Source organism: Procambarus clarkii, chromosome 13, assembly GCF_040958095.1.
Source record: "Procambarus clarkii isolate CNS0578487 chromosome 13, FALCON_Pclarkii_2.0, whole genome shotgun sequence".
Lineage (NCBI taxonomy): Eukaryota > Metazoa > Arthropoda > Malacostraca > Decapoda > Cambaridae > Procambarus > Procambarus clarkii.
This window is the reverse complement of record NC_091162.1, coordinates 22,141,898-22,154,746: the sequence shown is the minus strand read 5'-3', so window position 1 is coordinate 22,154,746 and position 12,849 is coordinate 22,141,898.

Sequence of the window (12,849 nt, the reverse complement as noted above, 5' to 3'; positions counted from 1 at the left end):
GTACTGGTGGTGGTAGTGGTCGGGGTTGTACTGGTGGTGGTAGTGGCCGGTGTTGTACTGGTGGTGGTAGTGGTCGGTGTTGTACTGGTGGTGGTAGTGGTCGGTATTTTACTGGTGGTGGTAGTGGTCGGTGTTGTACTGGTGGTGGTAGTGGTTGGTGTTGTACTGGTGGTGGTAGTGGCCGGTGTTGTACTGGTGGTGGTGGTGGTGGTGGGTGTTGTACTGGTGGTGGTAGTGGTTGGTGTTGTACTGGTGGTGGTAGTGGTCGGTGTTGTACTGGTGGTGGTGGTGGTGGTGGGTGTTGTACTGGTGGTGGTAGTGGCCGGTGTTGTACTGGTGGTGGTAGTGGCCGGTGTTGTACTGGTGGTGGTAGTGGTCGGTGTTGTACTGGTGGTGGTAGTGGTCGGTGTTGTACTGGTGGTGGTAGTGGTCGGGGTTGTACTGGTGGTGGTGGTAGTGGCCGGTGTTGTACTGGTGGTGGTAGTGGCCGGTGTTGTACTGGTGGTGGTAGTGGCCGGTGTTGTACTGGTGGTGGTGGTAGTGGTCGGTGTTGTACTGGTGGTGGTGGTAGTGGTCGGTGTTGTACTGGTGGTGGTAGTGGTCGGGGTTGTACTGGTGGTGGTGGTAGTGGCCGGTGTTGTACTGGTGGTGGTAGTGGCCGGTGTTGTACTGGTGGTGGTAGTGGCCGGTGTTGTACTGGTGGTGGTGGTAGTGGTCGGTGTTGTACTGGTGGTGGTAGTGGTCGGGGTTGTACTGGTGGTGGTAGTGGCCGGTGTTGTACTGGTGGTGGTAGTGGCCGGTGTTGTACTGGTGGTGGTAGTGGTCGGTGTTGTACTGGTGGTGGTAGTGGACGGTGTTGTACTGGTGATGGTAGTGGTCGGTGTTGTGCTGGTGGTGGTAGTGGTCGGTGTTGTACTGGTGGTGGTAGTGGTCGGTTTTGTACTGGTGGTGGTAGTGGTGGGTGTTGTACTGGTGGTGGTAGTGGCCGGTGTTGTACTGGTGGTGGTAGTGGTGGGTGTTGTACTGGTGGTGGTAGTGGCTGGTGTTGTACTGGTGGTGGTAGTGGCCGGTGTTGTACTGGTGGTGGTGGTAGTGGTCGGTGTTGTACTGGTGGTGGTAGTGGTGGGTGTTGTACTGGTGGTGGTAGTGGCTGGTGTTGTACTGGTAGTGGTAGTGGTCGGTGTTGTACTGGTGGTGGTAGTGGCCGGTGTTGTACTGGTAGTGGTAGTGGTCGGTGTTGTACTGGTGGTGTTAGTGGCTGGTGTTGTACTGGTGGTGGTAGTGGTCAGTCTTGTACTGGTGGTGGTAGTGGTAGTTGATGTAGTGCTGGTAGAAGGTCTCGTAGTTACAGTTGAAGTTGTAGGTGCTGTGGTTATCGTTGTCTCATGATGTTTCTCAATGCAGCAGGCACATCCTGGGGTGCAGGCTGATGTAGAATATTTGTGTTTACATATAATGGTTGCCATCTCTTGGGGAAAACATTTTGTTTTGCATTTCATCTCAAAACCAGATAGATGTCTTTCCTTGTCGTGGATGAATTGGCAATGTTTCGGTGTTGTTGTGGTGGCTGGTTCAGTAGTGGTGGTGGTAGTTGTGGTCAATTTACTGCTTGTGGTAATGGTTGTCGTTATAGCAGTTGTAGTAGTATTGGAAGACGAAGTGGTGGTGGTGATCGGAGTTGTACTGGGGGTAGTGGTGCTAGATGTTGTTGAAGATGTTGTGATTGATTTTGGTAATGTTGTTGTTACCGAGGTTATTGGTAGTGCTGAAGTTGTTGTTGGTCCTGTGGGTATTGTTGGTCCTGTGGGTATTGTTGGTCCTGTGGGTACTGTTGGTCCTGTGGGTACTGTTGGTCCTGTGGGTATTGTTGGTCCTGTGGGTATTGTTGGTCCTGTGGGTACTGTTGGTCCTGTGGGTATTGTTGGTCCTGTGGGTATTGTTGGTCCTGTGGGTATTGTTGGTCCTGTGGGTACTGTTGGTCCTGTGGGTATTGTTGGTCCTGTGGGTACTGTTGGTCCTGTGGGTATTGTTGCTCCTGTGGGTACTGTTGGTCCTGTGGGTACTGTTGGTCCTGTGGGTATTGTTGCTCCTGTGGGTACTGTTGGTCCTGTGGGTACTGTTGGTCCTGTGGGTATTGTTGCTCCTGTGGGTACTGTTGGTCCTGTGGGTATTGTTGGTCCTGTGGGTACTGTTGGTCCTGTGGGTATTGTTGGTCCTGTGGGTACTGTTGGTCCTGTGGGTATTGTTGGTCCTGTGGGTACTGTTGGTCCTGTGGGTATTGTTGGTCCTGTGGGTATTGTTGGTCCTGTGGGTATTGTTGGTCCTGTGGGTATTGTTGGTCCTGTGGGTACTGTTGGTCCTGTGGGTATTGTTGGTCCTGTGGGTACTGTTGGTCCTGTGGGTATTGTTGGTCCTGTGGGTATTGTTGGTCCTGTGGGTACTGTTGGTCCTGTGGGTATTGTTGCTCCTGTGGGTACTGTTGGTCCTGTGGGTATTGTTGCTCCTGTGGGTACTGTTGGTCCTGTGGGTATTGTTGCTCCTGTGGGTACTGTTGGTCCTGTGGGTATTGTTGCTCCTGTGGGTACTGTTGGTCCTGTGGGTATTGTTGGTCCTGTGGGTATTGTTGGTCCTGTGGGTATAGTTGATCCTGTGGGTATTGTTGGTCCTGTGGGTATTGTTGGTCCTGTGGGTATTGTTGGTCCTGTGGGTATTGTTGGTCCTGTGGGTATTGTTGGTCCTGTGGGTATAGTTGATCCTGTGGGTATTGTTGGTCCTGTGGGTATTGTTGGTCCTGTGGGTATTGTTGGTCCTGTGGGTATTGTTGGTCCTGTGGGTATTGTTGGTCCTGTGGGTATTGTTGGTCCTGTGGGTATAGTTGATCCTGTGGGTATTGTTGGTCCTGTGGGTATTGTTGGTCCTGTGGGTATTGTTGGTCCTGTGGGTATTGTTGGTCCTGTGGGTACTGTTGGTCCTGTGGGTATTGTTGGTCCTGTGGGTACTGTTGGTCCTGTGGGTACTGTTGGTCCTGTGGGTATTGTTGGTCCTGTGGGTATTGTTGGTCCTGTGGGTATTGTTGGTCCTGTGGGTATTGTTGGTCCTGTGGGTATTGTTGGTCCTGTGGGTCCTGTTGGTCCTGTGGGTACTGTTGGTCCAGTGGGTATTGTTGGTCCTGTGGGTATTGTTGGTCCTGTGGGTCCTGATGGTCCTGTGGGTAATGTTGGTCCAGTGGGTATTGTTGGTCCTGTGGGTATTGTTGGTCCTGTGGGTATAGTTGATCCTGTGGGTATTGTTGGTCCTGTGGGTATTGTTGGTCCTGTGGGTACTGTTGGTCCTGTGGGTATTGTTGGTCCTGTGGGTACTGTTGGTCCTGTGGGTACTGTTGGTCCTGTGGGTATTGTTGGTCCTGTGGGTATTGTTGGTCCTGTGGGTATTGTTGGTCCTGTGGGTATTGTTGGTCCTGTGGGTATTGTTGCTCCTGTGGGTATTGTTGGTCCTGTGGGTATTGTTGGTCCTGTGGGTACTGTTGGTCCTGTGGGTATTGTTGGTCCTGTGGGTACTGTTGGTCCTGTGGGTATTGTTGGTCCTGTGGGTACTGTTGGTCCTGTGGGTATTGTTGCTCCTGTGGGTATTGTTGGTCCTGTGGGTATTGTTGGTCCTGTGGGTACTGTTGGTCCTGTGGGTATTGTTGGTCCTGTGGGTACTGTTGGTCCTGTGGGTATTGTTGGTCCTGTGGGTACTGTTGGTCCTGTGGGTATTGTTGCTCCTGTGGGTACTGTTGGTCCTGTTGGTATTGTTGCTCCTGTGGGTACTGTTGGTCCTGTGGGTATTGTTGCTCCTGTGGGTACTGTTGGTCCTGTTGGTACTGTTGGTCCTGTGGGTATTGTTGCTCCTGTGGGTACTGTTGGTCCTGTGGGTATTGTTGGTCCTGTGGGTACTGTTGGTCCTGTGGGTATTGTTGGTCCTGTGGGTACTGTTGGTCCTGTGGGTATTGTTGCTCCTGTGGGTACTGTTGGTCCTGTGGGTATTGTTGCTCCTGTGGGTACTGTTGGTCCTGTTGGTATTGTTGCTCCTGTGGGTACTGTTGGTCCTGTGGGTATTGTTGCTCCTGTGGGTACTATTGGTCCTGTGGGTATTGTTGGTCCTGTGGGTATTGTTGGTCCTGTGGGTATTGTTGCTCCTGTGGGTACTGTTGGTCCTGTGGGTATTGTTGCTCCTGTGGGTACTGTTGGTCCTGTGGGTATTGTTGCTCCTGTGGGTACTGTTGGTCCTGTGGGTATTGTTGGTCCTGTGGGTATTGTTGGTCCTGTGGGTATAGTTGATCCTGTGGGTATTGTTGGTCCTGTGGGTATTGTTGGTCCTGTGGGTATTGTTGGTCCTGTGGGTATTGTTGGTCCTGTGGGTATTGTTGGTCCTGTGGGTATAGTTGATCCTGTGGGTATTGTTGGTCCTGTGGGTATTGTTGGTCCTGTGGGTATTGTTGGTCCTGTGGGTATTGTTGGTCCTGTGGGTATTGTTGGTCCTGTGGGTATTGTTGGTCCTGTGGGTACTGTTGGTCCTGTGGGTACTGTTGGTCCTGTGGGTATTGTTGGTCCTGTGGGTATTGTTGGTCCTGTGGGTATTGTTGGTCCTGTGGGTATTGTTGGTCCTGTGGGTATTGTTGGTCCTGTGGGTCCTGTTGGTCCTGTGGGTACTGTTGGTCCAGTGGGTATTGTTGGTCCTGTGGGTATTGTTGGTCCTGTGGGTCCTGTTGGTCCTGTGGGTACTGTTGGTCCAGTGGGTATTGTTGGTCCTGTGGGTATTTTTGGTCCTGTGGGTATAGTTGATCCTGTGGGTATTGTTGGTCCTGTGGGTATTGTTGGTCCTGTGGGTATTGTTGGTCCTGTGGGTATTGTTGGTCCTGTGGGTATTGTTGGTCCTGTGGGTATTGTTGGTCCTGTGGGTACTGTAGGTCCTGTGGGTATTGTTGGTCCTGTGGGTATTGTTGGTCCTGTGGGTATTGTTGGTCCTGTGGGTATTGTTGGTCCTGTGGGTATTGTTGGTCCTGTGGGTACTGTTGGTCCTGTGGGTATTGTTGGTCCTGTGGGGATTGTTGGTCCTGAGGGAATTGTTGGTCCTGTGGGTATTGTTGGTCCTGAGGGTGTTGTTGGTCCTGTGGGTATTGTTGGTCCTGTGGGTATTGTTGGTCCTGTGGGTACTGTTGGTCCTGTGGGTATTGTTGGTCCTGTGGGTATTGTTGGTCCTGTGGGTACTGTTGGTCTCGTGGGTACTGTTGGTCCTGTGGGTATTGTTGGTCCTGTGGGTATTGTTGGTCCTGTGGGTACTGTTGGTCCTGTGGGAAATGTTGGTCCTGTGGGTATTGTTGGTCCTGTGGGTACTGTTGGTCCTGTGGGTACTGTTGGTCCTGTGGGTATGGTTGATCCTGTTGGTATTGTTGGTCCTGTGGGTATTGTTGGTCCTGTGGGTATTGTTGGTCCTGTGGGTATTGTTGGGCCTGAGGGTGTTGTTGGTCCTGTGGGTATTGTTGGTCCTGTGGGTATTGTTGGTCCTGTGGGTATTGTTGGTCCTGAGGGTGTTGTTGGTCCTGTAGGTATTGTTGGTCCTGTGGGTATTGTTGGTCCTGTGGGTATTGTTGGTCCTGTGGGTACTGTTGGTCCTGTGGGTACTGTTGGTCCTGTAGGTATTGTTGGTCCTGTGGGTATTGTTGGTCCTGTGGGTATTGTTGGTCCTGTGGGTATTGTTGGTCCTGTGGGTATTGTTGGGCCTGTGGGTATTGTTGGGCCTGTGGGTATTGTTGGTCCTGTGGGTATTGTTGGTCCTGTGGGTATTGTTGGGCCTGTGGGTATTGTTGGGCCTGTGGGTATAGTTGATCCTGTGGGTATTGTTGGTCTTGTGGGTATTGTTGGTCCTGTGGGTATTGTTGGTCCTGTGGGTATTGTTGGTCCTGTGGGTACTGTTGGTCCTGTGGGGATTGTTGGTCCTGTGGGTATAGTTGATTCTGTGGGTATTGTTGGTCCTGTGGGAATTGTTGGTCCTGTGGGAATTGTTGGTCCTGAGGGTGTTGTTGGTCCTGTGGGTATTGTTGGTCCTGTGGGTACTGTTGGTCTCGTGGGTACTGTTGGTCCAGTGGGTATTGTTGGTCCTGTGGGTATTGTTGGTCCTGTGGGTACTGTTGGTCCTGTGGGTAATGTTGGTCCTGTGGGTATTGTTGGTCCTGTGGGTACTGTTGGTCCTGTGGGTACTGTTGGTCCTGTGGGTATGGTTGATCCTGTTGGTATTGTTGGTCCTGTGTTTATTGTTGGTCCTGTGGGTATTGTTGGTCCTGTGGGTATTGTTGGGCCTGAGGGTGTTGTTGGTCCTGTGGGTATTGTTGGTCCTGTGGGTATTTTTGGTCCTGTGGGTATTGTTGGTCCTGAGGGTGTTGTTGGTCCTGTGGGTATTGTTGGTCCTGTGGGTATTGTTGGTCCTGTGGGTATTGTTGGTCCTGAGGGTGTTGTTGGTCCTGTGGGTATTGTTGGTCCTGTGGGTATTGTTGGTCCTGTGGGTATTGTTGGTCCTGTAGGTATTGTTGGTCCTGTGGGTTTTGTTGGTCCTGTGGGTATTGTTGTTCCTGTGGGTATTGTTGGTCCTGTGGGTATTGTTGGTCCTGTGGGTATTGTTGGGCCTGTGGGTATTGTTGGGCCTGTGGGTATAGTTGATCCTGTGGGTATTGTTGGTCCTGTGGGTATTGTTGGTCCTGTGGGTATTGTTGGTCCTGTGGGTGTTGTTGGTCCTGTGGGTATTGTTGGTCCTGTGGGTATTGTTGGTCCTGTGGGTATTGTTGGTCCTGTGGGTATTGTTGGTCCTGTGGGTATTGTTGGTCCTGTGGGTATTGTTGGTCCTGTGGGTATTGTTGGTCCTGTGGGTATTGTTGGGCCTGTGGGTATTGTTGGTCCTGTGGGTATTGTTGGGCCTGTGGGTATTGTTGGGCCTGTGGGTATTGTTGGGCCTGTGGGTATTGTTGGTCCTGTGGGTATTGTTGGTCCTGTGGGTATTGTTGGGCCTGTGGGTATTGTTGGGCCTGTGGGTATAGTTGATCCTGTGGGTATTGTTGGTCTTGTGGGTATTGTTGGTCCTGTGGGTATTGTTGGTCCTGTGGGTATTGTTGGTCCTGTGGGTATTGTTGGTCCTGTGGGTATTGTTTGTCCTGAGGGTGTTGTTGGTCCTGTGGGTATTGTTTGTCCTGAGGGTATTGTTTGTCCTGAGGGTGTTGTTGGTCCTGTGGGTATTGTTTGTCCTGAGGGTATTGTTTGTCCTGAGGGTATTGTTGGTCCTGTGGGTACTGTTGGTCCTGTGGGTATTGTTGATCCTGTGGGTATTGTTTGTCCTGAGGGTGTTGTTGGTCCTTTGGGTATTGTTTGTCCTGAGGGTGTTGTTGGTTCTGTGGGTATTGTTGGTCCTGAGGGTGTTGTTGGTTCTGTGGGTATTGTTGGTCCTGTGGGTATTGTTGGTCCTGAGGATGTTGTTGTTCCTGTGGGTATTGTTGGTCCTGTGGGTATTGTTGGTCCTGTGGGTATTGTTGGTCCTGTGGGTATTGTTGGTCCTGTGGGTGTCGTTGGTCCTGTTGGTATTGTTGGTCCTGTGGGTATTGTTGGTCCTGTGGGTATTGTTGGTCTTGTGGGTATTGTTGGTCCTGAGGGTGTTGTTGGTTCTGTGGGTATTGTTGGTCCTGTGGGTACTGTTGGTCCTGTGTGTACTGTTGGTCCTGTGGGTATGGTTGATCCTGTTGGTATTGTTGGTCCTGTGGGTATTGTTGGTCCTGTGGGTATTGTTGGTCCTGTGGGTATTGTTGGGCCTGAGGGTGTTGTTGGTCCTGTGGGTACTGTTGGTCCTGTGGGTACTGTTGGTCCTGTAGGTATTGTTGGTCCTGTGGGTACTGTTGGTCCTGTGGGTATTGTTGGTCCTGTGGGTATTGTTGGTCCTGTAGGTATTGTTGGTCCAGTGGGAATTGTTGGTCCTGTGGGTATTGTTGGTCCTATGGGTACTGTTGGTCCAGTGGGAATTGTTGGTCCTGTGGGTATTGTTGGTCCTGTAGGTATTGTTGGTCCAGTGGGAATTGTTGGTCCTGTGGGTATTGTTGGTCCTGTAGGTATTGTTGGTCCTGTGGGTACTGTTGGTCCTGTGGGTATTGTTGGTCCTGTGGGTATTGTTGGTCCTGTGGGTACTGTTGGTCCTGTGGGTATTGTTGGTCCTGTGGGTACTGTTGGTCCTGTGGGTATTGTTGGTCCTGTGGGTATTGTTGGTCCTGTGGGTATTGTTGGTCCTGTGGGTATTGTTGGTCCTGTTGGTATTGTTGGCCCTGTGGGTATTGTTGGTCCTGTGGGTATTGGTGGTCCTGTGGGTATTGTTGGTCCTGACGGTGTTGTTGGTCCTGTGGGTATTGTTGGTCCTGTAGGTATTGTTGGTCCAGTGGGAATTGTTGGTCCTGTGGGTATTGTTGGTCCTGTGGGTACTGTTGGTCCTGTGGGTATTGTTGGTCCTGTGGGTACTGTTGGTCCTGTGGGTATTGTTGGTCCTGAGGGTGTTGTTGGTTCTGTGGGTATTGTTGGTCCTGAGGGTGTTGTTGGTCCTGTGGGTATTGTTGGTCCTGTGGGTATTGTTGGTCGTGTGGGTATTGTTGGTCCTGAGGGTGTTGTTGGTTCTGTGGGTATTGTTGGTCCTGAGGGTGTTGTTGGTCCTGTGGGTATTGTTGGTCCTGTGGGTATTGTTGGTAATGTGGGTATTGTTGGTCCTGTGGGTATTGTTGGTCCTGTGGGTACTGTTGGTTCTGTGGGTATTGTTGGTCCTGTGGCTATTGTTGGTCCTGTGGGTACTGTTGGTCCTGTGGGTGTTGTTGGTCCTGTGGATATTGTTGGTCCTGTGGGTATTGTTGGTCCTGAGGGTGTTGTTGGTCCTGTGGGTATTGTTGGTCCCGTGGGTATTGTTGGTCCTGTGGGTATTGATGGTCCTGTGGGTACTGTTGGTCCTGTGGGTACTGTTGGTCCTGTGGGTATTGTTGGTCCTGTGGGTACTGTTGGTCCTGTGGGTATTGTTGGTCCTGTGGGTATTGTTGGTCCTGTGGGTATAGTTGGTCCTGTGGGTATTGTTGGTCCTGTGGGTACTGTTGGTCCTGTGGGTATTGTTGGTCCTGTGGGTATTGATGGTCCTGTGGGTACTGTTGGTCCTGTGGGTATTGTTGGTCCTGTGGGTATTGTTGGTCCTGTGGGTACTGTTGGTCCTGTGGGTATTGTTGGTCCTGTGGGTACTGTTGGTCCTGTGGGTATTGTTGGTCCTGTGGGTACTGTTGGTCCTGTGGGTATTGTTGGTCCTGTGGGTATAGTTAATCCTGTGGGTATTGTTAGTCCTGTGGGTATTGTTGGTCCTGTGGGTATTGTTGGTCCTGTGGGTACTGTTGGTCCTGTGGGCACTGTTGGTCCTGTGGGTATTGTTGGTCCTGTGGGTACTGTTGGTCCTGTGGGTATTGTTGGTCCTGGAGGTATTGTTGGTCCTGTGGGTACTGTTGGTCCTGTGGGTATTGTTGGTCCTGTGGGTATTGTTGGTCCTGTGGGTACTGTTGGTCCTGTGGGTATTGTTGGTCCTGTGGGTATAGTTAATCCTGTGGGTATTGTTAGTCCTGTGGGTATTGTTGGTCCTGTGGGTAATGTTGGTCCTGTGGGTATTGTTGGTCCTAAGGGTGTTGTTGGTCCTGTGGGAATTGTTGGTCCTGTAGGTATTGTTGGTCCCGTGGGTATTGTTGGTCCTGTGGGTATTGTTGGTCCTGTGGGTATTGTTGGTCCTGTGGGTATTGTTGGTCCTGTGGTTATTGTTGGTCCTGTGGTTGTTGTTGGTCCTGTGGGTATTGCTGGTCCTGTGGGTATTGTTGGTCCTGTGGGTACTGTTGGTTCTGTGGGTACTGTTGGTCCTGTGGGTATTGTTGGTCCTGTGGGTACTGTTGGTCCTGTGGGTATTGTTGGTCCTGTAGGTACTGTTGGTTCTGTGGGTACTGTTGGTCCTGTGGGTATTGTTGGTCCTGTGGGTACTGTTGGTCCTGTGGGTACTGTTGGTCCTGTGGGTATTGTTGGTCCTGTGGGTACTGTTGGTCCTGTGGGCATTGTTGGTCCTGTGGGTAATGTTGGTCCTGTGGGTATTGTTGGTCCTGTGGGTATTGTTGGTCCTGAGGGTGTTGTTGGTCCTGTGGGTATTGTTGGGCCTGTGGGTATTGTTGGTCCTGTGGGTATAGTTGATCCTGTGGGTATTGTTGGTCCTGTAGGTATTGTTGGTCTTGTGGGTATTGTTGGTCCTGAGGGTATTGTTGGGCCTGTGGGTATAGTTGATCCTGTGGGTACTGTTGATCGTGTGGGTACTGTTGGTCCTGTGGGTATAGTTGATCCTGTGGGTACTGTTGGTCCTGTGGGTACTGTTGGTCCTGAGGGTGTTGTTGGTCCTGTGTGTATTGTTGGTCCTGAGGGTGTTGTTGGTTCTGTGGGTATTGTTGGTCCTGAGGGTGTTGTTTGTCCTGTGGGTATTGTTGGTCCTGTGGGTATTGTTGGTAATGTGGGTATTGTTGGTTCTGTGGGTATTGTTGGTCGTGTGGGTATTGTTGGTCCTGTGGGTATTGTTGGTCCTGTGGGTATTGTTGGTCCTGTGGGTACTGTTGGTCCTGTGGGTATTGTTGGTCCTGTGGGTATTGTTGGTCCTGTGGGTACTGTTGGTCCTGTGGGTATTGTTGGTCCTGTGGGAATAGTTGATCCTGTGGGTACTGTTGGTCCTGTGGGTATTGTTGGTCCTGTGGTTATTGTTGGTCCTGTGGTTGTTGTTGGTCCTGTGGGTATTGTTGGTCCTGTGGGTATAGTTGGTCCTGTGGGTATTGTTGGTCCTGAGGGTGTTGTTGGTCCTGTGGGTATTGTTGGTCCTGTGGTTATTGTTGGTCCTGTGGTTGTTGTTGGTCCTGTGGGTATTGTTGGTCCTGTGGGTATAGTTGGTCCTGTGGGTATTGTTGGTCCTGAGGGTGTTGTTGGTCCTGTGGGTATTGTTGGTCCTGTGGTTATTGTTGGTCCTGTGGTTGTTGTTGGTCCTGTGGGTATTGTTGGTCCTGTGGGTATTGTTGGTCCTGAGGGTGTTGTTGGTCCTGAGGGTGTTGTTGGTCCTGAGGGTGTTGTTGGTCCTGTGGGTATTGTTGGTCCTGTGGTTATTGTTGGTCCTGTGGTTGTTGTTGGTGCTGTGGGTATAGTTGGTCCTGTGGGTATTGTTGGTCCTGAGGGTGTTGTTGGTGCTGTGGGTATTGTTGGTCCTGTGGTTGTTGTTGGTCCTGTGGGTATAGTTGGTCCTGTGGGTATTGTTGGTCCTGAGGGTGTTGTTGGTCCTGTGGGTATTGTTGGTCCTGAGGGTATTGTTGGTCCTGTGGGTATTGTTGATCCTGTGGGTATTGTTGGTCCTGTGGTTATTGTGGGTCCTGTGGTTGTTGTTGGTCCTGTGGGTATTGTTGGTCCTGTGGGTATTGTTGATCCTGTGGGTATTGTTGGTCCTGTGGTTATTGTTGGTCCTGTGGTTGTTGTTGGTCCTGTGGGTATTGTTGGTCCTGAGGGTGTTGTTGGTCCTGTGGGTATTGTTGGTCCTGAGGGTGTTGTTGGTCCTGTGGGTATTGTTGATCCTGTGGGTATTATTGGTCCTGAGGTTGTTGTTGGTCCTGTGGGTATTGTTAGCCCTGTGGGTATTGTTGGTCCTGTGGGTATTGTTGGTCCTGAGGGTGTTGTTGGTCCTGAGGTTGTTGTTGGTCCTGTGGTTATTGTTGGTCCTGTGGTTGTTGTTGGTCCTGTGGGTATTGTTGGTCCTGTGGGTATTGTTGGTCCTGTGGGTACTGTTGGTCCTGTGGGTATTGTTGGTCCTGTGGGTATTGTTGGTCCTGTGGTTATTGTTGGTCCTGTGGGTATTGTTGGTCCTGAGGGTGTTGTTGGTCCTGAGGGTGTTGTTGGTCCTGAGGGTGTTGTTGGTCCTGTGGTTGTTGTTGGTCCTGTGGGTATTGTTGGTCCTGTGGTTATTGATGGTCCTGAGGGTGTTGTTGGTCCTGAGGGTGTTGTTGGTCCTGAGGGTGTCGTTGGTCCTGAGGGTGTTGTTGGTCCTGAGGGTGTTGTTGGTCCTGAGGGTGTTGTTGGTCCTGAGGGTGTTGTTGGTCCTGAGGGTGTTGTTGGTCCTGAGGGTGTTGTTGGTCCTGAGGGTGTTGTTGGTCCTGAGGGTGTTGTTGGTCCTGAGGGTGTTGTTGGTCCTGTGGGTATTGTTGGTCCTGAGGGTGTTGTTGGTCCTGTGGGTATTGTTGGTCCTGAGGGTGTTGTTGGTCCTGAGGGTGTTGTTGGTCCTGAGGGTGTTGTTGGTCCTGTGGGTATTGTTGGTCCTGAGGGTGTTGTTGGTCCTGTGGGTATTGTTGGTCCTGTGGGTATTGTTGGTCCTGAGGGTGTTGTTGGTCCTGAGGGTGTTGTTGGTCCTGTGGTTGTTGTTGGTCCTGTGGGTATAGTTGGTCCTGTGGGTATTGTTGGTCCTGAGGTTGTTGTTGGTCCTGTGGGTACTGTTGGTCCTGTGGGTATTGTTGGTCCTGAGGTTGTTGTTGGTCCTGTGGGTATTGTTGGTCCTGTGGTTATTGTTGGTCCTGTGGTTGTTGTTGGTCCTGTGGGTATTGTTGGTCCTGTGGGTATAGTTGGTCCTGTGGGTATTGTTGGTCCTGTGGGTATAGTTGGTCCTGTGGGTATTGTTGGTCCTGAGGGTGTTGTTGGTCCTGTGGGTATTATTGGTCCTGTGGTTATTGTTGGTCCTGAGGTTGTTGTTGGTCCTGTGGGTATTGTT